The sequence below is a fragment of the Saccopteryx leptura genome, chromosome X (assembly GCF_036850995.1).
Source record: "Saccopteryx leptura isolate mSacLep1 chromosome X, mSacLep1_pri_phased_curated, whole genome shotgun sequence".
Classification (NCBI taxonomy): domain Eukaryota; kingdom Metazoa; phylum Chordata; class Mammalia; order Chiroptera; family Emballonuridae; genus Saccopteryx; species Saccopteryx leptura.
In genome coordinates this window covers 106,735,917-106,762,577 of record NC_089516.1, presented here as the reverse complement: position 1 = coordinate 106,762,577, position 26,661 = coordinate 106,735,917, and the positions used below count along the sequence as shown (strand labels likewise).

Here is a 26,661-nt window from a genome sequence, read left to right as displayed (position 1 = left end):
TTCTAACTTCACAACATTTAGAGAAAACATAATTTTTTCATTCCAGCACCACTGAAATCATGCAAGAACACCAGGGAATTTAAAGTTGATTCAGGTCAAATAGCTACAACCCACATACCTATTTAGAGTTTGAACATTAGCCAAGTAACCTGCTTATTTTAGAAGACGTGGATGGAGCCAGCTTCTCCCCAGTGCCCAAGTCACTAGTCCTTCGTAAAGTACATTACTTAGAAAGGCGAACCAATTCTCTCAGACGACTTACGTTCTCTAGCCTTCATTTTGATCCAAAACTATTCATATTCTTCATACAACATTTACCCTCCATGAGCTAGGTGTTGTATCTACTACACTTATTTTCTGTTGAAATACATAAGTTGTTAAGTGTAGGAACTATATTTTCTACCAGTGTGGCATATAGGAACTAAGCCAATACTTGAACTGAATTTTTTATTGAGAGGCAAGACTATAGAGCAGTTAAGAGCTCTAGAGCCAGACTGGGTTCAAATCTAGTTTCACAATTTTTTTTTTTACTGAGACAGAGAGAGAGTCAGAGAGAGGGATAGACAGGGACAGACGGACAGGAACGGAGAGATGAGAAGCATCAATCATTAGTTTTTCGTTGTGCATTGCAACACCTTAATTATTCATTGATTGCCTTCTCATATGTGCCTTGACCGCAGGCCTTCAGCAGACTGAGTAACCCCTTGCTTGAGCCAGCGACCTTGAGCTCAAACTGGTGAGCTTTTGCTCAAACCAGATGAGCCCTTGCTCAAGCTGGCGACCTCAGGGTCTCGAACCTGGGTCTTCTGCATCCCAGTCCGACGCTCGACTGCGCCACTGCCCGATCAGGCTAGTTTCACAATTTTTTTTACCTGTGTGTGTCCATAGCCAAGTAACTTAAGCTCTTGTGCCTATGTTCTCATCAAGAAATGATAATATTAACTACTTCTCATAATAGTAACTACTTTGTATACTGTTGTGATGCTTAAGTGATATAATGTGTGTTTGAATTTAGATCATAGCCTGGCATAAGTAAATATTTGATATATGATTGCTGCTATTTGATATATGATTGCTGAAATTTGCTTTTTAACTTGTCTAGCAATTTTAATCAGTTAATTGCTAAATTCAGCAACTGTTTTGTACAGAGTACCCTTTATGAGAGAGAACAGAAAATCAAGAAAATCAACAAGAGCGAAGAACTAGGCTCAGGAGACCATGTCTAATGCTGAGAATCATTTGAAAGGAAATGGCGTGCAGTGGGAGCATCAGGGTCTTAGGAGTCTGACAAATTTGAAGTCTGTATGACCTTGAACAGATTACTTAGCTTCTCTGAGCCCCATGTTCATATCTATAAATGTGGAGCTAACTCCACATACTTCAAAGGGTTGCTATGATGATTAAATGAGACAATAGAAGTATATAAGAGCATTGGTCTCCAGCAAGGTGCTCAGTAAGTGGCAGCCATTATTATAATTTACTTGGGATAAAACAAGCATGATATCATCTGCCCTATCTACCTAATAAGAATGAAAGTGAGATGATGTCTACTCCAGTCCTTTATAAATAATATAAACCAAATACAGTGAAGCATTTTATGATAACATAATGAATTCCCAGAATAAGGAGGCAACTCACACTGCACTCATTTGTAAAAAGGATTGGACAGTCCCTGTTAGGAGGCAGTGTTCTTTCCTCATCACTGACCACCATTAGCAGACACTGCATTACATTTTATCTCTTTAACAGAAGCACTTAACTTTATTTCATCAATCACAACCCCCCCCCCCCCAATATCAAAAGGCAACACTATTCAGAACAGAAGGAATATAGCAGCAGGAGCCAGAAGATGTGTTTTTCTATGTCTTTATCACTGACTCACTGACTGAAGCCTCTTTGACTTTCCCAACTCTCAATTTCTACAAATTTACTATTTGTAAAACAAGCATAGCACTTATCTGACTTTGGTCTGTCAGGGAATACGAGATAGTAAGTAACTCTAAAGCACTTCCAGCTACCTGGAAGGATATACATGTATGTATTATCATCATTTTACAGAGAAAATTGGGGCACAGGCAATTGCCTTGGGTAAGAAGACAGTATTAGTGTTAGATCAGAGATGTTGGGGGTTTTCCAGCCTTACTTTTTATTCAGACACATTTGTCACTCCAGACCATGTAGATGGGTCTGTCCCAAGTGCTATTAACTTCTTCAATGATAAGGGTACCTGGAAAGGGCTTCCTTGACTTTCATTTGGTCATCTGGAATGTATACACTTTCTAGCACTCTGAACTCTAAGGCTAATCTTTGATCACAGTGAAACCTATCAACACCAAGTTGCTGACTTTAAAATGTATTCACCATAACATAATAGAATTTATTTAAATTACAATACATTGTGGTCAAAATTCTAGGAATGGATACTTTCTTCAAAAACGCATACCTTCTACTTACTAACCACTTTAACATTTCCAGAAAGACTGTTCTATCATATCAGTAGTTCAACCAGTTTTAATCTATGGCCCATTTTGTAACCTTCGAAATGTTTCACTCATCATCTGAGGTATGTGTGATGTGCACAGGGTTGGGGGATAGAGGAGTGTGTGTATGTGCATGTGTGTGACTCTGTATGAACAAAATTTCTTTTCTTTTTTTTTCTATTCAGTGAGAGGCGGGTGAGGCAGAAACAGTCTCCCACATGGACCCCTACCGCGATCCATGCAGCAAGCCCACTAGGAGGTGATGCTCTGTACATCTGGAGGGGCATTGCTCAGCAACTGAGCTCTTCTCAGTGCTTGAGACGGAGGCCATGGAGCCATCCTCAGTGCCCGGGGCCAACTTGCTCCAATTGAGCCATGGCTTCAGGAGAGGAAGAGAAAAAGAAAGAATGAGAGAAAGGAAAGAAGTGAGAGGAGGAGAGGTAGAGAAGCAGATGGGCGATTCTCTGTGTGCCCTGACTGGGATTCAAACCTGGGACATTCACAATCCCAGCTGACGCTCTACCACTGAGGCAACCAGCCAGGGCATATGAACAGAATTTCTAATTTTACTATGAGTTGTGAAGATTGGTTTGGGACTAGACAGTGGCAAGGGTTGTATAATACACTTCACATTTTAATATGCAGACCACAGAATGAAAGCAACTTTGACATTGCATTTCAAATTCATCATGATGAATGCTGAAGAAAGTCAATGGAAACAAACCTATGTTTTATCTGTTCATGCAATGCTCTTTATCAATCTTTCCCTCTTTCTCTCTCTCCAAACAAATCCATAAATTTAAAAGTTCACACACATGCACCTGTGGACACACACATTTCTTGGGGTGGAAAAGGAAGGAAAGAGGCACACCCTCCACTACATGAGTTTCACAGACATATCAGTGTAATATAGTGAGAACACAAGACCTAGATATAGTATTTTTAACGCCTCTTCCAACTTTCATTCAAATGTCATGCTCTTCACCACACCCAGTACCGGGTATAGTTTTCCCATGTGTGACACACAGTGACGTATCTCCTACTATGCTTAATGACACACCTCAGTAACACTAATCTATTATCCTTTAGTGAAACAGGATTTTACCCATCTTTATGATTTATAAAGTAAACAGATAACAACCCCACAGTGAGTGAAGCATTAAAGCAAAGAGATCTAACATAAAATAGGTACTAAATTAACATGCAGAAAATCACTACTGTGATTTTGGACTATACTGAAAAGTTCAGAAAATGTATAGTAGGAACAGTATTGGTTTCACAAACTTCTTGTTGCATGGATGTCACTTTTAACAATCAAGTAGATCTGGTTTATGTACTCATTGTTTTCATATTGGGTAGCGGAATAAACCACACAATATCCTAATTTAAATATTCCAAGGAATGTCTCCCCAATTAATCTCTATTAGCTTTGTATTGTGTAACAAAGTAATCTAATCTTTCAAAATGTTAGAATAGAATGTCTTACTATATATTAAATTATAAACCTTGACCTAATCACTAAAACAAAATGTTAAAATAGATGATAGGTTTAAGTAAGTCTTTAAAAAATTATCAACTGAATTACACACAAGGCAAGGAACTAATTTAAAAGATCTCACTTATATGTGGAATCTAATGAACACAATAAACCGAGGAACAAAACAGTAACAGAGGCAGGGTCACAGGGAACAGATGGACAGCTGTCAGAAGGAAAGGGGAAGAGAGGATGAGATGAAAAAAGGTGAACAGAACCTGACCAGGCAGTGGCACAGTGGATAGAGCATCGACCTGGGATGTTGAGGACCCTGGTTTGAAACCTCAACATCACCAGCTTGAACATGGGCTCATCTGGCTTGAGTGCAGGGTTGCCGGTTTGTGTGTGGGATCACAGACATGACCCATGACCCTGTGCTCACTAGCTTGAGCCCACAGGTCGCTGGCTTGAAGCCCAAGGTCACTGCCTTGGCTGGAGCCCCTTGGTTAAGGCACACATGAGAAAGCAATCAATGAACAACTAAGGTGCCGCAACTATGAGTTGATGCTTCTCATCTCTCTCCCTTCCTGCCTGTCCGTCTGTCCCTCTCTCTCTTGCTTGCTAAAAAAAGGTGAAAGGATTAGCCAAAATTATATATACATAACACATATATACAAACAACAGGGTAACACTAGCCAGAGGGGTAGGGAGGGTGGAGATAGGAAAAGGGGGACCAAGAAGGGAAAATAAGGGTGGAAAGAAATTTTGTGGAGGCATGGGGGCATGATGCAGTGGTAGAGGGTGTTAAATTGCATGGGATACTGAAACCATGTCAACACAATAAATTAAAAATAAAAAATAATAAAAAAAGACATTTGTGGTGACTATACTTAACAATACTAAATTGTGTATTTAAAAGTTGCTAAGAGAGTAGGTCTTAAAAGTTCTCATCACAAGAAAAAAACTGCACTATGTGAGATGATGGATGTTAACTATATTTATTGTGCTGATCACTTAAAAATATATAAAAATATCAAATCACGTTGTATACCTTAAACTAATACAACGTTATATGTCATTTATTTTTCAATTAAACTGGAAAAAAGACATCTGTGCTCTGTTCATAGCTAATAAAATCATACAATGGAGTAACTCATGTGCTCTATACCATTGTATCCTGAGGGACTCTCATTCAAAAAAAGATGGATAGAAAAGGAAAGAAAATAAAGGAGAAGAAGCAAAAATAAAACATCCTATTAACTAAGCAGTTCCTAAACTTTTTGGCCTTAAGACCTGAAAATCCCAAAGAGCTATTCGATAGTTGTGTTAGATCAGTAAATGTAATTTATCAAGTTAGAAATTACAACTAGGAAATATAAAGATAATTATTTAAAAACAAAAGTAAACCCATTACATGATAATATAAATAACATTTTAAAATAAAAATGTAACTATATTTTCAAAAAACTCTAGCAAGAAGAGTATATTGTAGTATGTTTAGATTTTTGCAATTGTCTTACTGTTTAAATTATTGATAATACAATGATACAATGACAGCTAGATTTTCATATCTACTTCTGCACTCAATCTGCTGCAATATGTTGCTTGAATCAAGTATATAAGAAAATATGGTCTCTTATCAACATGTTGTTGAAAAAGAAATGATTTTAAGAGCCTTTTCAGATAATTACGGATTTTCTTCTTTATAATACTATGCCAAAACTCGAGAAGTGGAAATTTATTTAATGTTAGTTACAGTGTGGAATAAAATACCGAATAATTAATTTTTCATACTCCGTTATATTAAAATTTATTGGTTTACCTTATACTCTAAAGCAGTGGTAGTCAACCTGGTCCCTACCGTCCACTAGTGGGTGTTCCAGCTTCCATGGCAGGCAGTAGCGGTGCAACCAATGTATAAGTAAAAAGATAGATTTAACTATAGTTAAGTTGCTTTATAAAGATTTATTCTGCCAAACTTAGTGAAAATCTGACATAAAGTACTTGGTAAGTAATTATTATTATATGCTTTAACTTGCTGTAACTCTGCTTTATAAATTTTATAAAGTAAAGTTACTTCCCTACTTTATAAATCACCATTACTGTGGAACCAGTGGGTGGTTAGAACATTTTGCTACTAACAGAGATACAAAAGTGGGTGGTAGGTATGAAAAGGTTGATTACCCCTGCTTCAAAGGGACTTTTCACCCATGATTGATTTTGTAACATCAAGTACTGATCATTTGGAACAATACTGCTTGACTAATGCAGATCTTCCAAATGCTGTCACACTTCATTTTACAGTAGCTAACAAATCACTTTCAATAAAAACACCATCAATGTCATTAGAAAAGTCTAAATATTGACACTTGGTGGCTGATGCAAATTTGCAAAAATTTGAATTTTTTGCTTGAAAGCTTAATTTTATCATTGGCTGCAGATAATCTCAGTTTTTCTTGCAGTGATAGGCACACTTGATTCATTTTTGATAAAATATGGGTCAAATATTCAGGCTGGAATAACCAGTTAATATATCATTTCATCTTTAAAATAAAAGCAGTTTTCTGTTATTAAAAATACAGCTAGTTTGGCTTGCAACTCAAACAATTGGAAAAGTGCTTTTCCTAAAGACACCCATTGTACATCCACATACAGCAGAAATGTTTTAAAGTACTTGCTATCATGTCACATGGACTATTTTTTTTTTACAGAGAGAGAAAGAAAGTCAGAGAGATGGATAGATAGGGACAGACAGGAACAGAGAGAGATGAGAAGTATCAATCATCAGTTTTGCATTGCGACACCTTAGTTGTTCATTGATTGCTTTCTCATATGTGCCTTGACCAGGAGCCTTCAGCAGATTGAGTAACCCCATGCTCGAGCCAGCGACCTTGGGTCCAAGCTGGTGAGCTTTTGCTCAAATCAGATGAGCCCATGCTCAAGCTGGCGACTTTGGGGTCTCGAACCTGGGTCCTCCGCATCCTAGTCCGACGTTCTATCCACTGCGCCACCGCCTGGTCAGGTTTGTCACATGGACTATTAAAAAGATGTATATCTAAGAGTTGAGATTTAATAAAATTAGTATTTCCTGCTTCGTCAAGGATATTCATAAATGAAAACTATTTTGTAGGTCTTTTTCTGAAAGGGAGGGCATAACGTTGAACACAGTAACTAAGACAGTGTGGTGCTACTCCCTTGCATGCAAAGGCTCCAGTTTTACCCACCAGCATAAATGATAACACAGTGAAAAGTCAAGTAATATTTTATGCAAGTAATTTTGACTGTTCCATTTTTTTTGAGAACTGCTGCTTAATATAGTGATATTTATGATGGAGTTATTCATTTTTAGAGACTAAAAACATAAGCTCTGTAGGCTTCAAAAAATTTCAAAACTGAGAATACAATGACCAGAATAGGTTTTTTTTTGTTTTTTGGTTGTTTTTTTTTTTGTATTTTTTCCGAAGCTAGAAACAGGGAGAGACAGTCAGACAGACTCCCGCATGCGCCCGACCGGGGATCCACCCAGCTCGCCCACCAGGGGGCGACGCTCTGCCCACCAGGGGGCGATGCTCTGCCCCTCCAGGGGGGGGGTTGCTCTGCCGCGACCAGAGCCACTCTTGCGCCTGGGGCAGAGGCCAAGGAGCCATCCCAGCGCCCGGGCCATCTTTGCGCCAACGGAGCCTCGGCTGCGGGAGGGGAAGAGAGAGACAGAGAGGAAGGAGAGGGGGAGGGGTGGAGAAGCAGATGGGCTCTTCTCCTGTGTGCCCTGGCCGGGAATTGAACCCGGGACTCTACACTCCAGGCTGATGCTCTACCACTGAGCCAACCGGCCAGGGCCAGAATAGGTTTTTAACATGAATTCTGTGCTAATGAATTATGAAAAGAAAAATTAATGCATTGATATCAATTTTGAGGGGACCAATCTACAGTCCGCACATTTTGCAGAATCAGGATCATGTCCATGAGTCATGAATTTATCAAGATCATATTGTTTAGTAACTTTTGATACATTTTTTAAAAAAGATGAGAAAGGAAATATATTTATTACAAAACTACTTAAAAAGTATCCAGCTCTTAGGGAGCAAATTATATTTTTCTCCTGATAAACTGTAAGTTTCTTACTCTGACATAATTTAGAACAGAAAGGGTTTGAAAGTTAAACTGTATGAAATGCAAAAATTATTACTATTTAAAAATAATACAAAGTAAGGGCACTATAATACTTATGGGTAAAATAATATGTGGGTTATTGTAAAGCAAATCCCAAACGACAAATAAAAATGAAGAGCAGAGAAAAGATAAAATGAGAACATCAAATATTGAGAATTGTTGAAGTCAGGGAGTTCATTGTGCTATCTTACTTTCAATGTTTCAACGTTTCTATAAAAATACAGTTAAAGAAATTTCATATGCTTGTATGAAAGTATTTGATATTTTGGAAAACAAAAAATAATATTCCTGGTTTGTCTTTATTCACGAAACAAACACTGAAGGAACATCCTCTCTGTAAAAGCCACTGGACTACACAGCATCAGGAAATACAAAATTTATGAAATGTGTCTTTTGCATCCAATGGGCTCAGAATGTCTGTGTCCGTATATGTAATCAATTCCCTAAAATGGTTAGTATAATGCCTCCATTATGTCCATCATAAGGGGTACTTAGATAATTGCAAATCATTACAATGCAATTTTAAGGAAAAAGACAGGAATAGTGGCATGAAAAGAAAATACAAAAAGAAAACTTAAAAAATAAGAAACGAGACTCTCTGGTTTTCCTCTATAAAAGGAAGTGAATAAAAGATGTGAGCAAATATGGGCATGATCACATCATTTTTCCACCACAACCCATCATCTTATTTCACTTCAGGACAGGAACCATCATGTCATCTCCTTTGAGTCACCTCTCATACTACTCATACAGGCAAAAATAACTGGGCAGTCCATTCATTTTCCACAGTGAATGTTAAATATATTAAGTACTCTATAATTCTTCAGACCGAAGACAATGCTTACAAATGCCATACTTCAATATTAATTTCCAGGACTACTACATCTTTTCATTGTCACCCCCCTCCTCAAATCAAGCCCATCTAAAGAATATATTTACAAGTTAAACTGGTAACACTCCCCAGTTACTTAAGGGGTCTAATTATAACACTGATCACAGATAAGTAAAAAATAAAAGTGAGAATCAAATAATCAAAATGTATATAAAATTTGAAGGAAATCAGATGTTTACTTTACTTTAATTATCATCTAACTAATTGCCATATACGTATATTGTAAATTGTAAAATTTCCCCTATTCAAACTTCAGATAAAATGTGCAGCAGTACTCAAAACTTATCTGAAAATTTTTTTTTCCAGTGATGAGATAGAGAGGGAGAGAGAGGTAGGAAGGGAGAGTGAAAGAGAGAAGCATCAACTCATTGTTTCACTTAGTTGTTCCTTTTAGTTGTGCACTCACTGGTTGCTCCTCATATGTGCCCTGACTGGGGATGGAACCCGGGACTTCACACGCTGGGAGGGTTCTTTATTCATTGAGCCACCAGGCCAAGGCAAATTCTTCACTTTTACAAAATAAAAAGCATTTCAGAGAAAAGAAATGGGGTGGAAATGATAAAGAACTTTGAATTTTATCGTGTTTTCCCTCAAAATTGCTACACAAAAAAGAAAGAAAAATCTCACTTGGCTGTGAAAATATTACTACTTTACCTTTCTAAGCTTTAAAACAACTATTTTTTGACCTCATAAGGAATAATCAAACCTTCAAAAGAAAAAGCTGCTTTAGCATTTCCAGCCTGCCTGCCCTAGTCCAAAATTAACCTTGTCAGTTCTTAAGAAGACATATAAAACCTCTTTAAATGACTAATTCACATGAAGTGGTAACATGAAGCCACAGTTTATAAGATGCTGTTTCTACTTGTTACCAGATGTTTCTATCACTTCAAAGTGTTAAATGCATTCATGAAGAGGTTCAGATATGTTTGCATGTAAAATATTTTCTGACTTCCGCTGTTATTGTGGTGACATGTTCCAAAAGAAAAATTGCCAATATTCACTTAAAAAACCACCAAGTACTTTGTTAGTTTAATTCTTCCATGTAATTCTCGAAACACATATATACACTTTCTAAACACAACATAAGTTAATTCCATTTTATTGGGAGTTTGTCATGAACAGTCCACTTAGAGTTCTAGCTGAAAAATCCAAATTTGTGTGAGAATACTCTTGGAAATTTTTTTAGACAAATAAACAGTCACCACCTGTATATACTATAGGGTTCCTTTGCCAGGTATAATTCAACAGTTGCACCGTTTTCTACTTCTACCCATTCTTCTCTTATGTTAACTTATTTGGTTATGTTGCCATTAAGATTTTATTAGCTTAATTTAAAAGATTTTAATCTCTAGCCATAGTTCAATTCAACAACAATGGTTGCTATTTTCTACACATAATGGTCATTGTTAAGTTTGGCTCAACACAGAATCTGGAACACAATGTAGATTTATCCTTAAGATTGGCAGCAAAAATAACGTAGAGTCATAAAGTGTTATATCCCCTTTCTATTCAAACAATGCTCACATGGTGAGATGATATGGTGCCCTATGTGATGAGATGAAGTGAGGTATAAGATGTAGGCATTGTGACATAGTATTAAGCCACTTAAGAGTTACTTGAACACAAGCACCATGAGACAGTGACAGCTGACCTGATAACTGACATGGTCACTAAATGACTTACAGGTGGGGAGCATATAACGGTTGGATATGCTGGACAAAGGGATAACTCCTGTCCCTTGGTGGGATGGAGTGGGACAGTGCAAGATTTCATCACGCTACTCAGAATAGTGCACAATGTAAAACTTATAGATTGATAAATTGTTTATTTATGGAATTTTCCATTTAATATTTTCAGATTGTGATCGACCACAGGTAACTGAAAGCACAGATGAAGGAAGAGGGGTGGGGGAGACTATATAATGAGACTAAGTCTCATTATAATTAATTCTGCCACCAAAGTGACTTTTGTGGCCTTCACTTACTAAAAATCATAGAGTTAGCAAATCATCTATGCAAGAGTAACTTCTTACCTTTCCTAGTTTGTCCTTCTCCCTGGTACTATGTTATCTCAGAAATTGGCTAAAGCCACTAGCAGGGTTCTTTTGATGAGATAAGCTATCTTAATCTCACTGGCTCTAAGAATTCCTGCTTTAGAGAATGAGCTTTTAAAAGTCTCTCATTAGACCAAATAAATACAAAAAATACAGATAAATTGTATTTGAAGAAAGAAGTTGAGATATCTGTTTATGATGAGTACCATTATATAGAGGTGGGCAAAAGTAAGTTTATAGTTGTGAGAATGGGAAACACTGTTTTGTATTATTATTTATTATTTTGCATACAAACAACTATAAACCACTTGTCTCCCCTACCCCCCGTATTGCTTTCTTCCTTCACAGAATATGTAGCTATACATTTGCTGTAGCTGTTAGGAGTAGGTGAAGAAGAAACAAATCACTGACACTAGTGGAGGCAAATTTCACTGTAATGATAATGCTAAAACTATGAACCATATGCTATAACATAGAGAAGTTTTCATTATTGGGAAGTAATTCTGCTAACTGTATTTAAGGCAGTATAATTAGATGTGATTGTCAAATTCCTTCTTTCTAAGTCTAACCACTTAATACCATATTCATAATGTTATAGGCCACCAGTGATATAGTATTTTGTTAAAGCAATAAAGGCCAATTTATAATATAAACAGGATAGAAAAAAGAGCCAAAGGGGTTTTTTTGTGCCTTCATCCTGAACCATTAAGTTCCTTTAGCTTTTTTTTTTTTTAACACTTAATAGTTTCCAAGAGTCCTTTTTAAATTAAAAGCTGCACCAGATTCTTTTTGTAATTTTGAAAATGTTATTTTGTGGCCCTGGCCAGTTGGCTCAGTGGCAGAGCGTTGGCCTGGCGTGCGGAAGTCCCGGGTTTGATTCCCAGCCAGGGCACACAGGAGAAGCACCCATCTGCTTCTCCATCCTTCCCCCTCTCTTTTTTCACTGTCTCTCTCTTCCCTTCCCGCAGCCAAGGCTCCATGGGAGCAAAGTTGGCCCAGGCGCTGAGGATGGCTCCATGGCCTCCATCTCAGGCACTGGAATGGCTCCGGTTGCAGGAGCAATGGCTCAGATGGGCAGAGCATCGCCCCCTGGTGGGCATGCCAGGTGGATCCTGGTTGGGAGCATGCGGGAATCTGTCTATCTACTCTTCTCTCACTTGGAAAAAGAAGAAAAAAAATGTTATTTTGCATAATCAAACCATGAGAATGCACAAAAGTTCTAATTTAAAAACTTTGACTTACTATTCATCAATAACAAAAGCATTCCAAACTTCAATATCCTAATCCCAATGACAGTGGTACATTATATTTTGCTATTTGGGGAAATGCATTTATCTGAGACAATAGAAGGCATAAACCATACTTTCATTAAGGCAGAACAATAGGTTTAATAATCTTATAGACCACTTATAGAAATCTAATGAGTGGTCTTAAAATTTTCTAAAAGTAACTTTTCAAAAAATGTTAAATTAAAAAACAAATCAATAATTTAGAACTTGAATATTATATACCTAAATCAAAAAAGAATGTGTCATTCCTTTGGGGGGGAAAGCTTCAATTCTGGTGATTAAAAAAGACATCCAGGCCCTGGCCGGTTGGCTCAGCGGTAGAGCGTCGGCCTGGCGTGCGGGGGACCTGGGTTCGATTCCCAGCCAGGGCACATAGGAGAAGCGCTCATTTGCTTCTCCACCCCCACCCCCCTCCTTCCTCTCTGTCTCTCTCTTCCCCTCCCGCAGCCAAGGCTCCATTGGAGCAAAGATGGCCCGGGCTCTGGGGATGGCTCCTTGGCCTCTGCCCCAGGCGCTAGAGTGGCTCTGGTCGCGCAGAGCGACGCCCCAGAAGGGCAGAGCATCGCCCCCTGGTGGGCGTGCCGGGTGGATCCCGGTCGGGCGCATGCGGGAGTCTGTCTGTCTCTCCCTGTTTCCAGCTTCAGAAAAATACAAAAAAAAAAAAAAAAAAAAAAAAGTAAAAAAGACATCCAAATTATAGAAAAACAACCAGTTACTGTATTTTTCGCTTCGTAAGACGCACTTCCCCTCCCCCCAAAAATGGAGGGGGAAACGCCCATGCGTCTTATGGAGCGAAAAATATGGTATTTTATTATTAAATATTTTAACACATCATTTGGTTCAGAATATTTTTTTCTTATTTTCCTCCTTAAAATCCTAGGTATGTCTTATGGTCAGGTGCATCTTATGAAGCAAAAAATATGGTAATATTCATTCAATGATTTAAAAATTATAAAAATAGGCACTTTAGAAAATAATAACTACTATGAGAGTATAGAAAAAGTGAAATTATCTTTCTTAATGGAATTATCATTTTAACTAATTACTATATATGCAATCTCAAAATTCTAGTTTATTAATACAATATCTATCAACATTCTGGCACAGTTTATTTTATAGTCATAGACCAGTTTATTCCAAAAATTTTATGTGGTAAAAACAGGTCTTAGAATAGGTGAAATATATTGAAAATAATGTGGGTGGAATCACTCACTTGTAGCTATAGCAATCAAGACAGACCAATAGACACAGGACAATGAAAGAGATCAGAGAAGCCAGAAATACACCTACACAAATATACTCAACTGCTTTTGACAAGTATGCAAAAGCACATTAGTGGAAGAATGGTGCTGAAGCAACTGGACAATCATAAGGAAAAAAATAACTTTGTCCTAAACCTGATACCTTAGCACAAAAATAAACTCAAAAAATAGGTCATGGACTTAAATGTGAAACAAAACACCAAAAAACTTTAGAAAAAAATTCTGAGAAATTCTTCAGGATCCAGGTTTGTTGAAGAAGTCTTAGTCATGTCACCAAAAAGTCCATGAAAGGAAATATTAATAAATTTGGCCTTGCCAAAATAAATACTTTTGTTCTATGAAAGGCCTTGTTTAGAAGATCTAAAGACAAGCTACAAAGTAGGAGAAAATATCTGTATAGCACATATCTGACAAAGGATTATTATCTAGATATATAAAGATCTCTCAAAACTCAACATTAAAAAAACAGTCCCCCCAAAGAACCAATCCAATTAAAAAATAGGCAAAAGATACAAAAACACATTTCACCGAAGAGGATATAGATGTGGAAAATAAACACATAAAAAGATGTTCAACATCATTAAGCACAGGAAATGCAAAATGAAACCAAAATGAGATATCACTATATACTTATCAAAATGGCTAAAATAAAAAAATAATGACAATACAAAATGCTGACAAGGATGTGGAAAAACTGGACCACTCTTGGTGGGGAAGTAAACAGTACAGTCACTGTGGAAAAATATTTTGGTAGTTTCTTAGAAAACTAAACATGAAACTTTCATACAACCCAGCAATTGCACTCTTCGTGTATTAATTCTGGAGAAACAAAACTTACATTCACACAAAAATCTGTACACAAATGTTTACAACAGCTTTATTTTTAATAGTCAAAATTAGAAAAGGCCCAGATATCCTTCAGTGGGTGAATGGTTAAATAAACTGTGGTTTATCTACACCATGGTATACTACTCAGCAATGAAAAGGATGTATTGATATAGATAACTTAGATGAATCTCCAGAGACTTATGCTGAGTAAAAAATCAATCCCCCAAATTTACATATTCTAATCCCATTTTTATAGTATTTTTAAACTGACAAAATTATACAAATGGTGAACAGACCAGTTGTTTCCAGCAGTAAGAATGGAGGAGGGCGAGAAAGCTGGAGTTCGTGTGTGTGTGTGTGTGTGTGTGTGTGTGTGTGTGTGTGTGTGTGTGTTTGTTGTTATAAGAAAGTAACAAAAGGTATTCTAATGGTGATGAAACTCTTCTGTATCTTGACTGTATCAATTTCAATACCTTGACTTTGATATTGTATTATAATTTTGCAAAAGGTTATCATTGAGGGAAATGGGGTACATGGTACATAGGATCTCTGTGGCATTTCTTGTAAGTAATATGTCTAAGATTGTTGCAAAGTAAAAAGTTTAACTGAAAAATCTAATTTAGAGTTAAATACAGAATATATTACAATTAAATTAATAGAAAAAAGGGAAGAAAATTTACTTGTTTTAACTCCATTTTCTGTTTTAAACATTATTCCCATTAATCTTTTCAAAACATTATTGATGTAACTACTAACATAATATCCTTAGCATATACAATCAATCTATGACTCCACTAGAATAGTTGATCTAGGTAAAGCAATTTCTTTCTGTTTAAAACCCAAATTGAAAACTGATATAAAGGAGAATTTCAGGGTTAAAACCCATCAATGCATGACAATTTAGGTATTTGTTATTCAAAATAGATTTTACTTGTTCAAATGCTATTTCTTCCTAGTTATTCACATGGCTCACCCCTTGATTTCCTTCATGACCTGCCTCAAATAACTCCCTCTCAGTGAAACCTACTTTTACTGTTATTTGAAATAACAATGCCCTTCTTCCCACACCCTATTCCTTCAATCTTATTTTAATTTTCTATATTAATTAATAAATAAATTTCTATATGAATTGACTATATTATATCAACATTTACTTTCTATATGCCTCTAGTAGGATGTAAACTTAATAAAGGTGGTGATCATTTTTGTTTGTTTCAGTCACAGGTATAACTCCCAATGCCTGGAATAGGACCAGACATATTAATAGACAGTAAATATTTTAAAAAGTGAATAAAATGGAAATATTTTTCTTGGTGATAAAATAATACAAATACTGGTTCTACAAGAGTGAGAAAATCTAGTTTAGAAGAAATCAAAATTGATAGAACCTTATAGGTTATACCCAATATAGTGTATTGGAATTAGAGTTTTCAAAATCTTTTCAATGTATTACAATATAGGAAACTTTAAGATCAATAATTAGGACTGCAGTTTTGTTAGGATAAGGAGTACTTTGGATTAAAGATATGACATAGCAAAATAATTTACAAATGCAAAGCTATTGCTAATGGCTTTCCATTAGCTATGAAGGAGCTGGAAGCTGCTTTAGGTACAGGTGAAGTGAATTTCAAAAAGTTCATGTCAATTTTAGTAACACGGCACCTGCCATTTTGTTAATATCTGAAAAAAAAAAACAACAGTTAGCATAAACTGATTCAGGGAAGAAGAGGCGTTCTTGTTAAACAAAGTTGAACCCTGGATGTAGTGTTTAAATTTATGCTGAGAAGAGTGATGGATCAGGTAGGTATCAGAAAACCTCTATGACTATCTTCAACCATGGACCACCATGTGCTGAAGCATATCAAAATCATTTAAACTTCTGTTTCCTTATGTGTAAAACATTAGTGGCAAATTAGACTCTGAGCTCTTCAAATAATGACATATTGTTTTATTCATCTTAGTGATACCAGTGCCTGGAATACTGTTAACGAGTACAGACCTATTAAATGGATTTAGTAATTACGTAGGAAGTTCTAATTGCATTTTACAGAAATTGTAGCTTTTATTGACTGAAATTCCTCTAAGAAAAGCTTATTCTTTCCTAATGGGCCTGCAAGATACTTAACTGCCCGTAAGAGCAGTGAGACTGTGGCCAGGAATTTCTCTGTGTGTGAATTCAGAAGATATTGGCAGAGTTGGGTTCTAGGCGTCATTAGCTATTCTGACCTTATGCCATGCAGGTGACTCTGGGGTCAAAGGTACTTGAGAGAAAAGCTTTGGTTTGAAACTGAAAGTGATATATATATTTTTTACCATCTTTGGATAATCCCTCATTTTCATATTCTCCCCTAAAAACTCAAAAGATAAAGACTCCTTCAATATTAATGCCATGCTTTCTAAAACACCAAGCTCTTCTGAAAATGTCAAGTGTTAAATGTACTTAATAGCATTTCTGAATGGATGCATAAATAATTAGTACTAATGGTCACCTCCTGGGAAGGGAAGTGGGAATTGGGGTCAGGGCAGAAGGCTTCATTCCTTTTCTTTGTGCTCCTTTTTATCTTTTCAGTTTTGTTTTGTACATATTATCTCATATTTCAAAAGTAAAATTCAAAAATAAATATATTAGCCTGACCAGGCGGTGGCATAATGCATAGAGCTTCAGCCTGGGACACTGAGGACCCAAGTTCAAAACCCTGGGGTCGCTGGCTTGAGCACAGGCTCATCTGGTTTGAACGCAGGCACACCAACTTGAGTGCAGGGTCATCTGCTTGAGTATAGGATCATAGACATGACATCACGGTTGCTGGCTTGAGCAAGGGGTCACTGGCTCAGCTGGAGCCCACCAGTCAAAGCACATATGAGAAAGCAAGCAATGAACAACTAAGGTGCCTCATTTCTCTCCCTTCCTGTCTGTCTGTCCCTGTCTGTCTCTCTCTAAATATATATTTAGAGATGTGTAAATATATATATATATATTTAGAGATGTGTAAATATATATATTTAGAGATGTGTGTGTGCATGCATATGTGTGTGTATATATATATTATATTATATATTATATATATTATATATTATATATATTATATATATATTAGATGTGACCAATAATGCTTTAGGCAGACTAAAATGATTGTGTTTAAAAGCGTTTATCATTTACTTCTCTGCATTTAATACTGCTCACCTTTAGTTCTTAGAGATGGTGTTTAGTAAATGTGTTTAAACAAGGAATTTTTAAACATTTACTATAAAATAAATTTTACAAAAGGTGATTATACAACTTTTACAGGATTTCCATTTTTCAAGTAAAAATACTACTAAAGACAAAGGTACTGGGAACAAGCTAGTAAGCATCAGGAAACAAGAAAGTATAGCTATACTTAGATGTAGAAATCAATACTGCTCAGAGTCAATCAAAACAAGGATTTACATTAACAGCAGAGTAGTGGGGTACATGAAATATTATCTTCTCAGTACCATCTCTAACTAATTAGGTGACCTGTGGTTAGACATTTAATATTAACATGTCCCATATTCATAATAGCCAAAAAGTGAAAATAATCCAAATGTCTATCAATGGGTAAATACATAAACAAATGTTATATCCATTCAATGGAATATTATTCAGCTATAAAAAGGAATAAAGTACTGTACTGATATACACTATAATGTGAATGAACCTTGACAATATTATGCTAAGTGAAAGAACCCACACACTCACTATATGTTACATATAAGACTATATACTATATGATACATTCATATGAAAGTTCAGAATCATGAAATCTATAAGAGACAGAAAGTAGACTAGTAGTTATTTAGAGCTGAGAAGGTGGAGGGTTGGAGAGAATGATAGCTTGAGAGTATGGGGTTTCTTTCTGAAGTAATGAAGATGTTTGAAAAATGACTGTGGGAATGGAATGATTGCCTATATCTCTGAATATACTAAAATCCAGTGAAATGTACACATGGGTGGTATGGAATGTGAATTATATCTCAATAAAAGTGCTATAAAAAGTGAAAAGAGGGGCTTTCAGTCAAGGTGGCAAAGTAGGTAAGTGTTGTCCTCACCTGCCCCAACTACAGTAAAATTACAACTAACTTACAGAATGACACCCTTGAGAACCATCTGAAGACTAGCTGAATAGAACTCCTATAACTAAGGATAGAGAGAAGAAACCAGGTGAAGACAGGTAGAAGAGAGGTAGAAGAGTCAAAATGGGCTGGTCCCACACCCACATGTGGTCATTAAAAATTAGGAGGGAGATTGACGTGTGGTGGTGCAGTGGATAAGGTATTGAATGAACCTGGAATGCTGAGGTCACCAATTCAAAACCCCAGGCTTGCCCAGTACAACAAACAACTACTATGAGCTGATGCTTCCTGCTCCTCCCCATCCCTGTCTCTCTCTCTCTCTCTCCTCTCTATAAAATCAATAAGTAAAAATCTTAAAAAAAAATTAGGAGGAAAAATTAAAATAATTTTAAAAATAATTAATCAACTGCAAGGTCCACCCAGAAGAGCGAGGGTTCCAAGCCCCGCACTGGACTCCAAAGCCCAGGCCACCAGTGGGGGAAGAGTCCCCAGAACAGGTGGCTGTGGAAATCAGCAGGGACTTAGTTGAGGTGAGATATAGAGCTGCTGCAGATACAGGCATCCTCTTAAAGGGCCTGCACAGAGACTTATTTACTCACACTCACCCTAAGCTCCAGTGAAGGAACAGCAATTTGAAATGCACCAGGGATATAGGAGGAGGAACTGAATTGTCTGGCTTTAAGATGATGGCTGGAGGGGCAACAGAAGCTGGGATGCCACTGTTCTTTTGTGGATTCCCTCATCCCCCCACCCACTACCACACCCTGCAGTCACAGCAGATACCAAAATTGAGTCTCTGTTAACCCAGTTAACACAGCAATCACCCTGCCCTAGTGATCTCTGAGACACAGACCCACCCAATTATGCATGTAGCTAGAACCTCTTTCAAAAGCTAACCTACACAGGAGCCAGCATTTGCCCATATTATGGACATTCCTAAAATCTGTCAATGGTCCACAAACACCAAACAAGCAGCAGCTGGCTGTGGCATGCCCCATAATTCTTGTAAGAGGCCACAAGCCCAGCACTAGTGGCAGCTGGCTTTGTTCACAACACAACCTCTCTCAAGTGCTCCAAGTCTTGCACAAGCATCTACCAACTGAAAATCACTTTCTAGCTCCTACCAGGTAGACCCAGTCTGGACACAGGCAGTGGCTGATCTTGGCCTGCACCAGAGTCCCTCCCAAGACACCCCAAAACCAACACACCAGGTGGCTGGATTCAGACCATAACAGAGAACCACCTGATTAGAACCACAAACAACACACTCAAAGAGTCAACGGGGCAAGCACCTGAGCCTCACTAGAGCAAATCCCGTTCTGTGAGGTCAGCTCTGACAAAACAGCTTTTCTGCTGAAGTTATGGCCAATTCTCACAGCCAATCAGTCTAAAAGGCAATCACTCTCACTGACATGCCAACAGCAATCAAGGCTCAACTACAACAGGAGGGCACACACAACCCACATAGTGAACACCCTTGGAGCACCTGACTCAGGTGACCAAATAGACTGCACTTCTGGGCACCTACTATGTAAGGCCACTATGCCAGGACTGGGAGACATAGAAAATCTACCTAATACATACAAACAAACACTGGGAGGCAGCCAAAATAAGAAAATAAAAAAATATGTCCCAAATTAAAGAACAAGATAAAACTCCAGAAAAAGAACTAAAAAAATGGAGGCAAGCTATCTATCTACCAGATACAGAGTTCAAAACACTGGTTATGATAAACTTAGAGAATAATAGATTATCTCAGTGAGAACTTAAACAAGTACATAGGAAACATTAAAAATGAGATAGAAACCACAGAAAAGAACCAGTCAGAAATAAAGACTACAATAACTGAAAGGAAGACTACAGTGTGTCTGTAAAGTCATGGTGCACATTTGACGGGTCACAGGAAAGCAACAAAAGACGATAGAAATGTGAAATCTGCACAATATAAATGGAAAACTCTCCCAGTTTCTGCAGGATGATGTGGCAGCATGTATGCTCACACAGATGATGATGTAACACTGTGTATACAGCGGAGCAGCCCACGGCCATGCCAGTAAAGATGTGGACGGTACAGAGGAAAGTTCAGTGTGTTTGTGCCTCACTAAATTCGAATCCGTGACCAAAGTGCAACGTGAATATCGGCGTGTGTATAACGAAGCACCACCACAAAGGAATAACATTACTTGGTGGGATAAGCTGTTGAAGGAAACCAGCAGTTTGGTGGAGAAACCCCGTTCTGGTAGGCCATCTGTCAGTAACAAGTCTGTAGATGCTATACGGGATAGCAACCTAAGGAGCCCTAAAAAATCTGTGCATGAGCCCACATTGAACTGCACTGAATAGGTATGAAACTGGGAGAGTTTTCCTTTTATTTGGTGCAGATTTCACATTTCTATCATCTTTTGGTGCTTTCCTGTGACCAGTCAAAAGTGCACCATGACTTTACGGACACACTGTATATTACATGGAATCAGCAGCAGATCAGAGAAAGCAGAGAATCGAATCACCAGTTTGGAAGACAAGGTAGTGGAGAACACCCAATTGAAACAACACAACAAAAAAGAATAAAGAAAATGAGGATAGTTAAGGAACCACTAAGACAACATCAAACAAACACCATTTGTGTCATGGGGTGTCTGAAGTAGAAGACAGCAAAGAACTGAAAACCTATTTGAAGAAACAATGACTGAAAAACTTCCCTAACCTGGTGAAGAAAATAGTCATACAAGCCCAGGAAGTACAAAGTCCCAGAAAAGATGAACCCAAATAGACCCACACTAAGACACATCATAATTAAAATGCCAAAGGTTCAAGACAAAGAGAGAATCTTAAAAGCAGCAAGAAAAAAGTAGCTAGTTATCTACAAAGGAGCTTTCATAAAACTGTCAGGTGATTTCTCAACAGAAACTTTGCAGGCCAGAAGGGATTGGCAAGAAATATTTAAAGTGATGAAAAGCAAAGACCTACAACCAAGATTACTCTTCCCAGCAAGGCTATCATGTAGAATCAAAGGAGAGATAAAAGAGCGTCCCTGATAAGAAAAAGCTGAAGTAGTTTATTACCACTAAACCTGTATTACAAGAAATGTTAAAGGGACTTATTTAAGAAGAAGAAAAAATATAAGAAAATATCACACAGAAAAATATTCTGACAAAGGCAAATACATAATAAAAGCAGTGGATCAACCAACACTAAAGGTAGTACAAAGGTTAAAATCAAAAAGTAGAATTATCATGTGTAACTATAATAGGAAATCAAGGGAGACATATAAACACACACAAAAGAAGTAAAGAAATGACAAAAATATAAGGAGGGGGTGAGTAAAAATGGTAGTGCTTATAAAATGTTTCAAAATTAAGCAACCATAAACTTAAAATAGACTGCTATAAACATAGCTTGGTATATATGAAGCACATTGTAACCACAGACCAAAAATATGTAAGAAATATACAAGAAATAAAGAGAAAGAAATCCAAACGGAACAACACTACAGTGGGTCAACAATATACAAGAGAAGAGAATAAGAGAATGAGAAAGGAACAAAGAAGACCTACAAAAACAATCAGAAAACAATTTTTTTTAAATATTTTTTTTTCTATTGATTTTTGGAGAGGCAGGGAGAGGGAGAGTGAAAAAGAGAGGGTAGAAGAAGGAAGCATCCACTTGTAGTAGTTGCTTCCTGTATATGCCTTGACAGCACAAGCCCAGGAATTTGAACCGGCAACCTCAGTGTTCCAGGTCAATGCTTTATCCACTGCGCCACCACAGGTCAGGCCACAAAGCAATGAATAAAATGGCAATTACTACATTTCTATCAATAATTACTTGAAGTGTAAATGGATTAAATGCTCCTATCAAAAGATGAATGGATAAAGAAGTGGTACATATATGCAATGAAATATTATTTGGCCATAAAAAATAATGGAATCTTACCATATGTAACAGCATGTATGTACCTAGAGGGTATCTTGCTAAGTGAAATTAGTCAGAGAAAGACAAATAGCATATGTTTTCACTCATATGTGTAATCTAAAAAACAAAATAAACAAACAAGCAAGACAGAAGGAAACTTATCGATGCAGAGAACAAACTGATGGTTGCCAGATGGGAGGGGGCTTGAGTGGCTGGCTGAGTGAAAATGGTGAAGGGATTAAGTACAAATTGGCAGTTACAAAATAGTTTTGGGGATGTAACATATAGTTTAGGGAACATAATATTATACTAACTATACATGGTGGGTGTAAAATGTATGGAATCATTTTGTAAGTTATATGAATGTTTAACCACTATGTTGTACAGCTGAAACTAATACAATATTGAATGTCAACTGTAATTGAGAATAAAAAATAAATTTAAGTGAAAAATATTAGTGTGTTCCAATTTCCTCTTTATCTCTAAAGTCAAGCAGTTTTCACAATGAAAGTGCAATCCATAACATTTACTCATGACCATTCCTTTAAAATAACCGAAAGAGAAAGAAAACCAAGGAAGCCACTTGCTTAGTCTTCTTATAGGTTTGCATCATTATGTATTGTATTCAAGGTGACTCATAGGTTACTGATTAGGATTTCACAATTTAATCTTTATACAGTGGAATATTGTTCATTCTATAGAAAGAAATGAAGCTTATTATTCAGCAAGAACTATTCACAGCCATTTAATTTTCTCTCTTTCAAATGTATATATGGAGACCTGCTCTGTGTCAGGTGCACTGTGGAACAACTAGTAGAATAGGGCCTTCCCTCAGGGTTTGTTTCCCTTTCCCCCTAGAAATACAGTTTTCTCTATTGTACATGGCAGGAATACAATACTAGTGTCTTTGAAGAAAACCATATAGTTTGTCTCCTCATACAGGAGACATACATAGCACAACTGGGCATAGCACATTCATTTGATTCCCTTCCTCCCAAATGAAACTGATCAGATTTGGAATCCTGGGTTTTCCTACTCATTTTAAAGTTTGTGACATTCAAGAAGTTCAAGGCAGGAAAGTAAGGCATCAGTTATACCTACAGTTAACTTACTAATGTCCTTGAGTCAGACAAAACTTGACAGAATGCTTTACCACAGAAAGTATGAGAGCTGTGTGTATAAGTTAACGGTGAATCAATGATTTTTAGGGCTTCTGCATACACGGATACTTCCACAGTTGCAGAACTAACTACTGCAGAAGTACATGTTGAGCACAACATCTACAATTTAGTAAAGCTGGAAAGAATTTTATTTTTGTAAAAACTAAATGGGGTGTGGCTCATTTTCTTGCCAAAGGGCTATTTTATTCCAAGACACTGGTGGCTGCTGACCTTCATTTATAGGCTGGGCAATGTTCTATTTAAGTAAAATTAACTCATTGTAGGCACTTTTTTAGAATGCAATAATTTTTGCAAAGAAATAACAATGTTTAAATTTGATTTGTTCTTAGTTTAGACTTGATTATATTGGGTTATAAATGACTGTACTTGTTGGCACAAGGTTTAAAGTTAGAAATTATTTATGTTAAGAAAAAAAGGCCATATTTAAGTTCATTTTCTACATGTGAGGGTATTTTTAGGTTTTATTAAATCAAACGCTACTTTTGTGTTTTTCTCTTTTCTAGACTGCAGGAGTATGTATCTTATACATATTTGTAGCTCTAGCATTAAGTGTCTTCATTAAACTTTTTTTAGTTGAATGATGATGAAATCATTCCACAAACAGACTAATTAAGGTATTGTACATGTTACTATCCATTTCTAACTATTACTCCATTTGTTGTTTGAACTATCACAACACATATTTGAGAACTTTGAGGACATTTTAAAGTTTTCCTGAGATTTACATCTATTTATAAATGGCTTATAAGCCTTCTTTTACATAATAGTTACATAATTTTCTGTAGTTAGGGAAGTTTTTGCCCTTCTTCTAGTCTCTATAAATATATTCTAGTTTTTTTTTTTTTCGTTCTTCACAAGTCCAACTAATCCTGGAATACTTGGAGTCAGGGTAAGACACCAAATACATGGGTTGGTTCTTATTTTTAAACATGTAATTCTATCAATAATTCTCTTTTCTTACCCACACTTAATGATAATTTGGCTATATTTGTCTTTTTTAATTATCCTAAGACAAAATATAAAAATTTCATTATTCATAAACACTTGCAAAAATGATTCAACTGTAGCTTTAAACTGAAGACCCACAAACTGCTCAAAATACTTGTTGAATGTGTCAATGTCCTTTATCATTTCCTGGTTTTTCTTTTGAAAACTTTCACTGGAAGAAGTAATGGTCATCATAAATTTTAAATTAATATGTTTTGGACTCACTCATTTCTAAAGGCTTTTTGTCATCTTGGAAAGATATTAATTTAATTTATAACCTTCTGCTGTCCCCAGCATTTTATGCTTTCATTAAATTTTCTCTGCTCTTATTTTTTCAAAAATAAACTTTCTAACATTCACATTTCTACTATTTATGCTATTGTAGGAACACTGAAGAACTTGAAGCATTTGTTCCCTCCCGCACCCCAAATCAGACATTAACATTAACCTATTACCTTTCATGCTAATCTAAGCTATATTTGTTAATGGAAACAGATTCATAATGGTGTCTGTAATGTATTAAAGAAGTCATATTTCCAATTTTCCTTTGAGAGCCAGTTCTTTAAATTCTTGGGTGACACATCCTCACAAAAAGATAAAATAAATGATAAACAAGTTTCTTAGGTAAACCAACCTGGAACTTTTGTTAAAAAGCCTTCACATTCACAATGAAAAGCAATCGGAAAGCATATTTTCACAATGCCATTAAATAAAACAGAAAAAAAATCTGATTTTATTTATCTTGAATGGTGAGAGTTAAGGAAAAAGAGTTTGGATTCAAAGAAAATGAAGAGGTATAAAGATAAATGTACATACCTGACAAAGATCATTTAAAGCAACATTAACATTAAGTACAAGACTATGTGCTAGTTTCTTTATAAATTTTCTCATTTAATTCAAATACCAACAATGTAAACAAGTGATATTATCCTCATTTTATAAATGGATAAGTTGAGATTTAGAGGACTTAAAAGAAATTCCCCATCGTCAGAGATATAAAATAACAAAGCCATTTTATGCTAAAACCCATTCTGACTATGAAACATAGCATGTACAGATACTGTTGAAAAGAAGAGAAAAAAGGAGGTGGTTAGAACAAGTTGTAGGGTCAAACAGACCTTTCAACATGGTCTTTAGTGAGACTGGTATACTGATAGGACAAAAACATCCGCGAAGGGTCTGTGAAGCAGCTCAGGACAAGTTTAAAGAAGTGCATGCAATGTACAGGAGCCATTCAAATATACAAAATATTGAAGTCAAGTGTTTGTCATTGGAGGAGTCACTATATACTGAAACTGGGCACAAAGTAAGTGGCAGAATCATATTTTTTTTTATCACAATTGAATCTGTGATTAGTAATACTACATATTTAAGCAACCTGAATGAAATAAAAAATTTTGAGTTTGAGTGATGTCAATGTAATTTAAAAGACCAATAGCCTGACCAGGCAGTGGCGCAGTGGATAGAGCGTTGGACTGGGACGTGGAGGACCCAGGTTCGAGACCCCAAGGTCACCAGCTTGAGCGTGGGCTCATCTGGTTTGAGCAAAGCTCAACAGCTTGGACCCAAGGTCGCTGGCTCGAGCAAGGGGTCACTCGGTCTGCTGATAGCCCATAGTCAAGGCACATATGAGAAAGCAATCAATGAACAACTAAAGTGCTCCAACAAAGAACTGATGATTGACGCTTCTCATCTCTCCTTTCCTGTCTGTCTGTCCCTATCTATCCCTCTCTCTGACTCTCACTCTGTTTCTGTAAAAAAATAAAAATAAAAATAATAAATAAATAAAAAGAGACCAATAGCCTGAGATCAGAGAAACCTATAAACAAGCAGTCCTTTAACCCAGCGGTAGTCAACCTAGTCCCTACTGCCCACTAGTGGGCATTCTAGCTTTCATGGTGGGCAGTAGCGGAGCAACCAAAGTATAAATAAAAAGATAAATTTAACTATAGTAAGTTGTTTTATAAAGATTTATTCTGCCAAACTTAGCGAAAATCCGACATAAAGTACTTGGTAAGTAATTATTATTATATGCTTT

At 36.6% G+C, this 26,661-nt stretch overlaps 1 protein-coding gene across 3 annotated transcripts in view; it reads right to left on the bottom strand.

Annotated features, from left to right (window-relative positions):
• Positions 1-26,661, bottom strand: part of PLS3 (plastin 3) — a 98,499-nt gene that overhangs the window by 63,443 nt on the left and 8,395 nt on the right. The window lies entirely within an intron of this gene.